Source organism: Acanthochromis polyacanthus, chromosome 11 (assembly GCF_021347895.1).
Source record: "Acanthochromis polyacanthus isolate Apoly-LR-REF ecotype Palm Island chromosome 11, KAUST_Apoly_ChrSc, whole genome shotgun sequence".
Lineage (NCBI taxonomy): Eukaryota > Metazoa > Chordata > Actinopteri > Pomacentridae > Acanthochromis > Acanthochromis polyacanthus.
In genome coordinates this window covers 2,570,769-2,583,480 of record NC_067123.1, presented here as the reverse complement: position 1 = coordinate 2,583,480, position 12,712 = coordinate 2,570,769, and the positions used below count along the sequence as shown (strand labels likewise).

Genomic DNA, 12,712 nt, shown 5'->3' with positions numbered 1-12,712 from the left:
ACACAAAACGACAAAAATATGACTCAAAACGACAAAGAAAGACAAAACGACACAAAACGACAAAACACAAGACACAAAAAGACAAACAAAGGACACAAAACGACAAAAATGACACAAAATGACAAAAATATGACACAAAACGACAGAAAAGACACAAAACGACAAAGAAAAGACACAAAACGACAAAAATGACACAAAATGACAAAAAAGACACAAAATGACAAAGAAAAGACACAAAAAGACACAAAACAACAAAAATATGACACAAAACGACAAAAACAAGGCACAAAATGACAAAATATGACATAAAATAACAAAACAAGACACAAAATGACAGAAATTAGACACAAAACAACAAAATAAAACATAAAATGACAAAAACAAGACACAAAACGACCAAAATAAGACACAAAATGACAAAAAGAAGACAGAAAATTACAAAAAGAAGGTATAAAAAGACAAAAACAAGACACCAAATAAAAAAACAAGACACAAAAAAGACAAAAAGAAGACAGAAGATAAAAAAAACAAGACACAAAGTGACTCCCATGGAGGGGAAACGCTGCTTGTGTTGCTCAGGTCGCCGTTCGTTAGCTCCAATTTCACCAGAACAGCCTGAACCCAACAACTGGACCGACGAAGCAGAAGAACAGAAACACACGAGACCTTTAAAGCTGCAGCATGCGGGCGGTTAGATGCAGAATTAGTCACCAAACGTCTGATAAACACTTTGACAGACATTCAAACTGAGAGTCTGCACCGGTTCTGGTGAAGTGGGAGGAAATAAAATGAGCCACAACCAGAGACCTGCAGCAGAGCTTCAGCAGCAGAAGATCAACCTGAGGAGACCAACCAGAGACCTGCAGCAGAGCTTCACCAGCAGAAGATCAACCTGAGGAGACCAACCAGAGAACTGCAGCAGAGCTTCACCAGCAGAAGATCAACCTGAGGAGACCAACCAGAGAACTGCAGCAGAGCTTCAGCATCAGAAGATCAACCTGAGGAGACCAACCAGAGACCTGCAGCAGAGCTTCAGCATCAGAAGATCAACCTGAGGAGACCAACCAGAGACCTGCAGCAGAGCTTCACCAGCAGAAGATCAACCTGAGGAGACCAACCAGAGACCTGCAGCAGAGCTTCACCAGCAGAAGATCAACCTGAGGAGACCAACCAGAGAACTGCAGCAGAGCTTCAGCATCAGAAGATCAACCTGAGGAGACCAACCAGAGACCTGCAGCAGAGCTTCAGCATCAGAAGATCAACCTGAGGAGACCAACCAGAGACCTGCAGCAGAGCTTCACCAGCAGAAGATCAACCTGAGGAGACCAACTCAGAGCTGGATCATTCCAGAACATCTGGGCCTCAAAATGTCTGAAAAACGAACCTTTCTGCTCCACATTGATCAATAATAGTTATTGATTGTCTCATCTTTATTCCATGTTTCTGTGTTGTTGCTAACCCTACTCTAATCCATGCTAATGTGATCTTTTTCTCAGCAGTAGAAGCTAGATATTTAGCTAGCTGTTACTGCTGACCACTGATGGAAAACAGTCCAAAGAATGAGTCTGATCCTGATAATATGAGGTAGAGAGAGACATTCAATCAAGGCTGACAATGGATGAAAAGATGGAAAATAGAAGAGAGGACATAGATTTGATCTACACATTCTGTAGGAACACTGATGGAGGATGGAAGCGACAAAAACAAGACAGAAAACAACAAAAACAAGATGCAAAATGACTAAACCATCATCACCAGGTTGTGCTAACATGAGGGACAGATTCTATGAATAATAATAATTATTTAAAATATTATGTTGATTAAAAAATGTTCCCACAAATACAGAGACATGAATGAAAAATAAAACCATAAAAGTAGATTTAAATTAGATTCTAAGTGTTTTATCAGAGATCCAGTTTGGTCATCAGGGGGACAAGAGAAAAACTCCAGACTTATTTGGTATTTAAAACATTTTAAACATTCTTTTCTCCTAGTTTTTATAGATTTGGTCTCAGAACTGCTGCTGTTTTAGGGTTTAATACATGGATTATTGATGTAAAACGTCCTCCAGGTCTGGGACGATCCGTATTTATTTAATGATGACTTTAATTAGCAGCTGACAGAGCGGTTCCTGAGCTGCAGATGTTTCCAGGTGTTGGGGAAGTTGCCGTTAGTTACCCTGAGGGGAGGAGCCGCCCTCCACTTAGATTAAAACGTTCAGTATCAGAGCTCACACCAGCGGGACAGTCGCTTTCCTTCAGCAGCAGAATTAAAGCCCTTTAACATCCACTCCGACTGACTGCAGCTCTGAGGACATCCCTCTGAACCTCTGGACTGGTCCCGGCCCGTCTGTTGTAGCTACCGTTGCTAAAACCTCCTCATTCCTGCCTCTTTGTGAGGATCTGTGCAATTTAAAGGACTGAACGGAAACACTGGTTTGGCTGCTGAACGAGACACGACAAGTAGAGAGCGAGTTAACTCTTCATGTTGAGCTGCTGCTCAGATAAACAGGAGCAGCTATGAGGGGAAACCAACATCACTCATGTTTTTAAAGCAGAGACGCCTCATTTAACCACCAGGAAATAAACACAGCTTATATCTCATTAATAACCCCATTAATAATCATTTCTATTTAATCATCACAGATCTCAGTTAAAATGTTCAAACTAATGAAACAGATCAAAACTGTAAATTAATTGATTTTAATAATAATATTAATTATTATTATTATCATTATTATATTTTTAAAAAATATGAATTATTTTTAAAAACATAATTTTGCAGCATTTTTAAATATATTTACATTTCTATTTTTATGTAAATTAATTAACTAAAAATTAAAGAATAAATATAATTCATATATTATTAATAATACTATCATTATTGGTATTATTAATATTCTTTTATTTATAAAATTATTTATAGAATTACATATTATTTTGATACGAATAAAAATAATCATTTATTAATTGTATTAAAAATTATTTTAAAAGTTTTTATTGTAGTATTTACTACATTTATCATACTTTTATAGTTTTATTGCAGTATTTAGTACATTTATCATAGTTTTATAGTTTTTATTGCAGTATTTAGTACATTTATCATACTTTTATAGTTTTTATTGCAGTATTTAGTACATTTATCATACTTTTATAGTTTTTATTGCAGTATTTAGTACATTTATCATACTTTTATAGTTTTATTGTAGTATTTAGTACATTTTATCATAGTTTTACAGTTTTTATTGTAGTATTTAGTACATTTATCATACTTTTATAGTTTTATTGTAGTATTTAGTACATTTATCATAGTTTTATAGTTTTATTGTAGTATTTAGTACATTTATCATACTTTTATAGTTTTATTGTAGTATTTAGTACATTTATCATAGTTTTATAGTTTTATTGTAGTATTTAGTACATTTATCATACTTTTATAGTTTTATTGTAGTATTTAGTACATTTATCATAGTTTTATAGCTTTTAAAGCCATCCTATTGTCCCTAACTGACCTTTCCTACAGTTGAGTTCATCGGATGTTTTGTTCTGATGTTTGACCACTAAGAGACAAAAAGCAGAAGAGAAACAGAAAATTATTCCTGAAGTCATTTAGAAACTGAAATAAAAACACGACACCAGCGCTGCAGAGTTTAATCTGAAGAGATCTGGACCGTTTTTTAAAACAAATGATTTACATGAAGACAAACATCAGGTCCAAACCCAGCATTATTTATTAAATATCACCTCATTTAGATTCATTTCCTGAACTAGAACTTCTCACTGATGCATCAGATTTAAATGTTTTTACTGAGCACAAAGTAAATCAGAAAATACTGCAGACTGTTTTCAGGAATAAAATATTCTATAAATCTGTTTTTATCGCTTCATGAATCCAAAACTACTGTCAACAGCTGATAAAAATCCATTTTTGTTGTGTTTAACTACTAATATTTAAACATGAACACATTCCTCAGTAAAAACCTTCAGAAAGGAATAAATCTTTAAAGTTTGGTGTCTCTAAGTGCTGCTGATGAGGAGATTTCTGATTCAGAAGATGAGAAAAAAAACTTATATTTTCTCGTCACAAACAGAGAAAATGCAGTGAAATAAATTCTAAAACGTGGATTTTGGACTTTTTCTCACCACTAGTCTGAAGTGGGGCTGGGACTTTAACGCATTAATTAATTAATTACAGACAAAATAACGTGTTAAAATAATGAGAACATAGAGAACAGGATTGTGTTTCCTGATAAAAATCCAGACAGGAAGTTTCCCACCAGAATAAAACGTTTTCTCTCCTGTTAACCTTCAGCCGGTTTATATTTCTGATTCTGGTTTTATCTGAATATATATTTAATATTCCTGTTCATGGCTCCAAACATCAGGTGGGTTTTATTTACAGCTGATTTCATTAATGACTCTAAATAAACATTAAATATTAACACCTGAAAACAGGAGCAGAGATGAATTCACACCTTTCTGCCACGCTGACAGCTAAAGCACTAAATATATGTGGATATGAGTCACTAATAATAATAAGAATATCAGAGGATTTTTACAGTTTATGATTCAAAATAGAGCGAAATATATTTTAGCATGTTTACCTTTGATCCAACTGCTTCATTTGTGGAGCAAAAACACCAAAAAAGGTAAATTTCTTTGGGTTTTGGATCATTTTTTTAGACACCTAAATGCACTTTTCTGGGCTGAATGGTGATAAAAATTGAGTCTTTTTCCTCATTTTCTATTTTTTACAGACAAACAGTGTCTTCTTAGGTGAGTTTGTTCTAAATAAACTCTAAAATCAGTCAGAAATGTTAAATTTTTAGCTCAAAAAGCAACTTTTCATGTGATAACACAAGAAACCATGAACCTGAACAACAAAAATGCTCAACATTGAACACATTTTTGGTTCAAAATAGGGCAAAATATATTTTAGGATCATTTTAAATTAACACAATTCAAGTGATAATATCAAAAACTGTGAATTTCTTTGGGGTATGGTTTATTTTGTGGAAAAAACATGACACCTAATTACACTTTTGGGCTAAATGGTGATAAAACCAAGGGTTTTTCTTTATTTTCTCACTTTTTACAGACAAACGATGTCTTTTATGTTGCATTGGCGTAAATTATTTTGTTCTTTTGTGTGTAATTTTTTATTCTTGTAGCTCAAAAAGCGACTTGTCGTGTGATAACAGAAGAAATCATGAACCTGTACGACCAAAATACTCAACACTGAAGACACAAAGCAAAGAAAAGCTGATTGACTGTTTTTCACCACAGATTCACTGCAGGGCTGTTTGTGTAAATTAAAACAATAAGAAATGATGTTAAAAGCAGAGAATTACTGTGAAATATTCAGCTCGACCTGCTGTCGGTGAAATAATTCAGATTTAATGACGTTAAAATGGGATTCTTGCAGCTGTACGAGGCTCTAAGTCTGAATGAAACTGTGCGATGTGATTAATCAGTGAGTTGAAGCAGCTCAAATCCTCGTCTAGCTGCTGGTTTCTGACGTTAACTTCGTCATGTGAGGCTTCAGGACACGCTGACGAAGCTTCTTTAACCGATTCTCCTCAGCACAGTGATAGCGCGCTACGCTATTAGCATTTCCTGTGTGATGGAGGAGACGTGATGAACCGGGTCAAAAGGCAACAACAAGACAAACAGACGCAGAAGAAACAAGAAGAACGAGGTCAGATTAACGCCTCACTGACTGATGGATTTAGGAGGGAAATGAACCGACTGCCTTCAGTTAGCACCCTTTAAGGTCTTTACTTCATGAAAACAACACAACAGAGGCTTCAAATACAAAAACTGACCACAAAAAACAACCACAAACTGACTGAGAGTGACCACAAAGACACAAAACAACCTCAAGAGCTCGAAAATTACAACAAAAACAACCTTAAAAAACACAAATACTAGAGATCAGACAATTTACCACACAAAAAAATGATTTACAACAACAAAAACACACTATAAGAGGCACAAAATGACTGTAGAGAGATAAAAACAAGGCTTCAAGAGTCAGAAATTAACAGAAAAAAAGACACAGAAAAGGCTACAAAAACAACTAGAACGAGGAATCTGAGCACCTATCGCACAAAAAAATGACTACACAACCACAAAGAGACAGAAAACAACCGTTAAACTGACCGAGTATGACCACAGAGACACAAAATGATGACAAAGAGGCAGAAAACCTCCTGAAAGAGACACAAAAACAACTAGAAAAAGAAAAAGTTGACTATAAAGAGACAGAAAACGACCGTTAAATTGACTGATGATGACTACAAAGACACAAAACAACCTCAAGAGGCAGAACACCTCCTGAAAGAGACACAAAAACAACTACAAAGAGACAAAAATGAGCTCAAAGAGACAGAAAACAACCTCAGAGAGACACAAAAACAACTATAAAGGGAGACCAGACAACACAAAAAATATCTAAAACAGAAAAAAAAACACTTCGAACTAACAAAAATGACCTCAAAGAGACAAAACAACCTGAAAATCATAGAAAATATCTACAAAGATACAAAACAACCTCAAGAGGCAGAAAATGATGACAAAGATACAGAAAAACCACTGGAAAGAAACCCAAAAACAACTAGAAAAGAGACAGAAAACAACTCTTAAATTGACCGATTGTGACTACAAAGACACAAAATGACCTCAAGAGTCAGAAAATGAAGACAAAGACACAAAACCTCCTGAAAGAGACACAAAAACAACTACAAATGGAGATCAGACAACTTGCAACACAAAAAATGTCTGACAGAAAAAATACATTTCAAATTGACAAAAATAAGCTCAAAGAGACAAAAAAGAACCTGAAAATGACACAAAATGAGCTCAAAGAGACAAAAACAAGCTCAAAGAGACAGAAAAGATAAAACTTCAAATTGTCAAAAACCAACTCACTGAGACACAAAATGACGACAACAAGAGGTCAGACTGTACCACACAAAAATGACCATGACAACAAAAACACACTTCAAACTGACAAAAAGTTACTTCAAAGTTCTAAAATAATCTTGAATCCTACAGAAAATGATGTGAAAATAACACAAAATGACCACAAAGAGACAAAAAATGTGCTCAAAGAGACAAATAAGACAAAGATAAAACTTCAAATAAAACAACCTCAGAGACAGAAAACAAGCCTTAGATTGACCCATTGTGCTTATAAAGACAGAAAATGACATCAGGAGTCACAAAATGACGACAAAGATACACAAAACCTTCTGGAAGAGACACAAAAACAACTACAAATGGAAATCAGACAACGGATGACACAAAAAATGAGTACAACAGAAAAACACCTCAAACTGACACAAAAAAAATGGCCTTAAAGATACGAAACAACCTGGAGTCAGACAGAAAATGACCTGAAAATGACACAAAATGACCACAAAGAGACAAAAATGAGCTCAAAGAGACAGAAGACCTCCTGAAAGAGACACAAAAACACCTCCAACACTTACAGCGCACAAAATGACTACAACAACAAAAACACGCTTCAAAAAAAGACAAAAAATGACCTCAAAGAGTCAGAAAGGACCCCTAAAAGGACACAAAATGACAACAAAGAGACAAAAATGAGCTCAAAGAGACAGAAGACCTCCTGAAAGAGACACAAAAACAACTCCAACAAGGAATCATAGTACTTACAGCGCATAAAATGACTACAACAACAAAAACACACTTAAAAATAGACAAAAAATGACCTCAAAGAGTCAGAAAGGACCCCAAAAATGACACAAAATGACAACAAAGAGACATCAGACAGCATAACAACACACAATCAAGAATCCAAAAGCCATAAAATAACCACAAACTATTTAAAAGAGACGAAAAACTACACCAAAGAGACATCTTTGAAAAACACAAAAAAGACCTGGAAGGACACGACATGACCAGACTATTTTAAAAACACACAAACTCAAAGGTTTCTAATTTAGCTCCTTTTTAAGTCTTATTTCTAACTGTTCAGACGCTAATCATCATGAATCCAGATCTAATTCCAGCAGAAATCAGGAACCGGTCGCCGTTCAAACAGACCTGAGGACCGTTTCTATCGTCCTCTGTCGGCCGGACTGAAGAACTGTTCTAGCTGTGGATTATTTCTGCGGTTTGGCCCAGTGTGGCCATTAAAGAACGCACACAGGAAGTGTTGTCATGATAAACAAACAGACTGTGGCTGCTCGGCGTGGATCGACTGCTGGGATGGCACCGATGCAGTTTTCACACCCAGCATGGAACGCTGCAGAACCGCAGAACTGTGAAGCGCTAACGTCTGTCCACACGCAAATCTGTCACTTCTCCACACAACACGCCATCCCTGCAGCCAATCGGAGGCTCCGTAGCGCTCCCATATGCTCCTTCAGCTCCAACATGTTGGCCTCGTGCGTTATTGTGTTTTAGTCTAAAGATCTGCTGATGTTCACACGTTCCTAAACACCAGACTCTGCTTCATTCACGCCTGCCGCTAACGCTTGGCTCCGTCACACGATAGCCGCTGTAGGAAACGATGCACAAACACACTCTGTGTGTTAAAACGAGCATTTAGACACACAAAGTAAACCCACAATCCTCTGTTTATAGCAGGAGCAGAGCTTCACACCACAGTAATCCCACCTTAACGAGAAGAATAAAGGTGGTATGATGAGTTTGACAGCCTCCATGTTCATTAGCAGGCAGCAGACAGGAAGTGAAAGTGAAGCGACAGTTTTAGTGTAAAATCAACAATCTGCTGTCGCATTTAAACTCTATAGAACAGAGCCAACACCAAACAACCTGAAGAGTCAGAAAATGACAACAAAGATACAGAGAACAGCCTCAAAGGGACAAAAAACAACCAAGAAAAGACGTCTGACGAAAAACACAAACTAAAAAATGACTTCAAAGACACCAAACAACCTGAAGAGTTTGAAAATTAGTACAAAGATACAGAGAACAGCCTCAAAAAGACACAAAAACAACCAAGAAAGACGTCTGACGAAAAACACAAAACTAAAAAATGACTTCAAAGACACCAAACAACCTGAAGAGTCAGAAAATGACAACAAAGATACAGAGAACAGCCTCAAAGGGACAAAAAACAACCAAGAAAAGACGTCTGACGAATAACACAAACTAAAAAATGACTTCAAAGACACGAAACAACCTGAAGAGTTTGAAAATTAGTACAAAGATACAGAGAACAGCCTCAAAAAGACATAAAAACAACCAAGAAAAGACGTCTGACGAAAAACACAAACTAAAAAATGACTTCAAAGACACCAAACAACCTGAAGAGTTTGAAAATTAGTACAAAGATACAGAGAACAGCCTCAAAAAGACACAAAAACAACCAAGAAAAGACGTCTGACGAAAAACACAAACTAAAAAATGACTTCAAAGACACCAAACAACCTGAAGAGTTTGAAAATTAGTACAAAGATACAGAAAACAGCCTCAAAAAGACATAAAAACAACCAAGAAAAGACGTCTGACGAAAAACACAAACTAAAAAATGACTTCAAAGACACCAAACAACCTGAAGAGTCTGAAAACGACAACAAAGATATAAAAAGACATCAGACAACGTAGAACCCAAAACAATCACACTGCTAAAAATGACTTTTAAGACCTAAAACAACCTAAAGAGCTGGAACATGTCTACAAAGATACAGAAAACTACCTGAAAAAGACCCCAAAACAACTACAAAAGACACCTTACAGTGCAAATAATTGCGATGACATCACAAAACACACTTTAAATTGACAAAATATGACTTTAGTGACCTAAAACAGACACATTAACAACTACAGACATCAGACATAAAAAAAACAACAACACAAAAACAACTAAATGCACAAAGACAGAAAACATTTGTAATGTCAGTGATGTTTGCCATTGGTTTCCTGTTAAACTTTATAATAATCCACCCAAATAAAGTCCTCACAAAAAGACTCAAATCTCACTTCAAATTGACAAAACAATGAAATTAAAACACATAAAACATCCTTAATGCTCAGAAAATGTCAGAAAAGCACAGAGAATGTTTGTAGTGTCTCTAATTTTGTTGCAAATCACAAAAAGTATACTGTATTTATGCTAATGTCTAGAGCTCTACAAAACAGAGTTTATTCCAAGTCTTCAAAGACCTAAAGAGCCAGAAAACAACAACAAAGATACAAAAAAAACTACAAAAAGACATCAGATAACTTACAACACCAGAAATAGCAATCAGATGGAAAACAGCCAAAAAATGACTTCAAAGATCCAGAAAATCTTGAAAAAACACAAAAACAACCAAAGAAAGACGTCTGACAAAAAACACAAGCTAAAAAATTACCTCAAAGACACAAAAGGAAATGTCTACAAACACGTAGAAAGCAACCACAAAGAGCCACAAACCTACAACATGACATCAGACAACACAGAAAATGACAAAAAACACACTTCACATTGGTAAAAAAATGACTTTGAAGACTTAAAACAACCTTAAGAGCTGGAATACGACTACAAAGATACAGAAAAGTACCTCAAAAAGACACAAAAACAACCACAAACTACTTTGGACAACATCAAAAACAACTAAAAGCACATTTTAAAGTGACAGAATGCGACTTTAAAGACATAAAACGATGTTCAGAGTCAGAATTCCTCCAGCAGTAAAGTCAGTACTGAGCTGCTTTCATGTGAAAATCTACAGAATACAGACGCTGACGGAGACTTTTCATCCACTGCAGCTGTCAGAAACTAACTGACGACCGATTATTTTATATTTAATGAGCTGAGAAGAAGAAAACAAGCTGTCTGATATGAAACACGTGACACTAACAGGTCAGTGTGACGTCCTGCTGCTCAGAAACAAGAAACTCTCAGTTTAAAACCAGAAATCAGCATCACAATCCCTCGAGTTAGCAGCTTTAAATAAGTCTTTATTAATGGCACAGCAGGAAAATGTGAAGCGTGGGAGCAGAGAAATAAAAACTAAACATGCTGATAAATTCTTCTGTTTGTGTAGATGGTGAATAGATTCCTGTCAGGGTTGTTCTATATTTAGAAAGACTCTGAAACCACAAACGTTTGGCCGTGAGCAGGAAACACTGAAAACTAACGCAGAGAAACATGAACCTGAAGTTTGTCTTCAACCATAACAACAGAAAATAAAAGTATTTAGAGCAGAGGAGGAGCAGCTGGTGGAGGTTTACACTGCCGTTCAAAGGCTTATGGTCACTGAGAAACGTCCTTATTACGAAAGAAAAGCAGATTTTTTCCAAAGAAAACAACATTATATTAATAATAAATCCAGTGCAGACATTCATGTGGTAAATGACTGTTCTAGCTGAAATTGTAATGAAATTGTCTGGGTGACCCCAAACTTTTGAACGATAGTGTATATTTTTACTATATTTTCACTGTATGTTTGCAAGATTTTTATTGTATTTTTATTAGATTTTTACTGTAGTTTTATTAGATTTTTACTGTATTTTTTTATCATACTTCAGCTATTTTTACTTTATTTTTCATTGTGTTTTGTCAGATTTTTACTGTATTTTTTATCATATTTTTGCTATTTACTTTATTTTTCACTGTGTTTTGTCAGATTTTTACTGTATTTTTACTATATATTTTTTCTGTATTTTTACTATGTTTTACGGGATTTTTACTATATTTTTTTACTGTATTTTTAACTATATTTTTACAGTATTTTTTAATGTTTGGATTATATTTTTACTGTATTTTTATTAGATTTTTACTGTATTTTTACTGTATTTTTTATCATATTTTAGCTATTTTCTTTACTTTATTTTTCATTGTGTTTTGTCAGATTTTTACCGTATTTTTAAGAGATTTTTACTGCATTTTTACGATATATTTTTTCTGTATTTTTACTATGTTTTATGGGATTTTTACTATTTTTTACTGTATTTTTAAAAATATTTTGACAGTATTTTTTAATATTTGGATTATATTTTACTGTATTTTTATTATGCTTTAACTGTATTTTTCTGTATTTTTACTGTATTTTTACAATATTTTATCGAGATTTATTATTGTGTTTTATTAAATATTTTCTATATTTTTACTCTATTTTTTTTATTTTTTACTGTATTTTACTACACTACCATTTAAAAGTTTGGAGTCACTTAGAAACGTCCTTATTTCTGAATGAAAAGCTTTTCTCTTCAATGAAGATACCATTAAATGAATGATAAATCCAGTGTAGACATAGTTAATGTGGTAAATGACTATTCTACATAGAAACGGCTGATTTTTAATGGAATATCTCCATAGAGGTACAGAGGCTGGTCTTCTACAGACAGGCTCTGGTTGGAGGTCATCAACCTCCTCAGAAGTCTCTGTCTTGGTGCCCACTGCCGGCTAAACCCTCACAGATACCAAAAACCACGTCAGCATCCACAATAATCACAATTCTAACAACCCAGCAGCACCACAAAGGTTCTCAATGAGCAGTTCTGATTGAAACTTTGACCTTCTTACTCGGTAGTTTAAATGACTCATTTACAGCCAGTCGATGAATCATGAAGATCCTTCAACAAAAAGCCACATTCTGGACACGGTTTAAGGCAGCACAATGCAAGTTTTCAGTTGTTTTATAACAGAACAAGGAGGTGAAGTCTAATCTGACACGCTTTCAGTCAAATAGAACGAGAACTTCCTGAAAATGTAGGAAAAGCCACAGCAGAGT

At 35.0% G+C, this 12,712-nt stretch overlaps 1 protein-coding gene and 1 long non-coding RNA gene across 3 annotated transcripts in view; both read right to left on the bottom strand.

The window, feature by feature from the left end:
* LOC127536075 (uncharacterized) overlaps nucleotides 1-12,712 on the bottom strand; it is a 59,473-nt gene that overhangs the window by 34,739 nt on the left and 12,022 nt on the right. The gene's annotated exons all lie outside the window — the stretch shown is intronic.
* On the bottom strand, nucleotides 383-1,588 carry LOC127536134 (uncharacterized). Of its 2 annotated transcripts, none has more exons than XR_007945123.1 (3): nucleotides 1,211-1,588; nucleotides 1,052-1,157; nucleotides 383-892 (listed from the first exon to the last, which is right to left on the bottom strand). It is a non-coding gene; the product is annotated as an uncharacterized LOC127536134 (long non-coding RNA). The 2 variants fall into 2 exon arrangements; XR_007945122.1 differs by having other exon boundaries at nucleotides 1,264-1,588.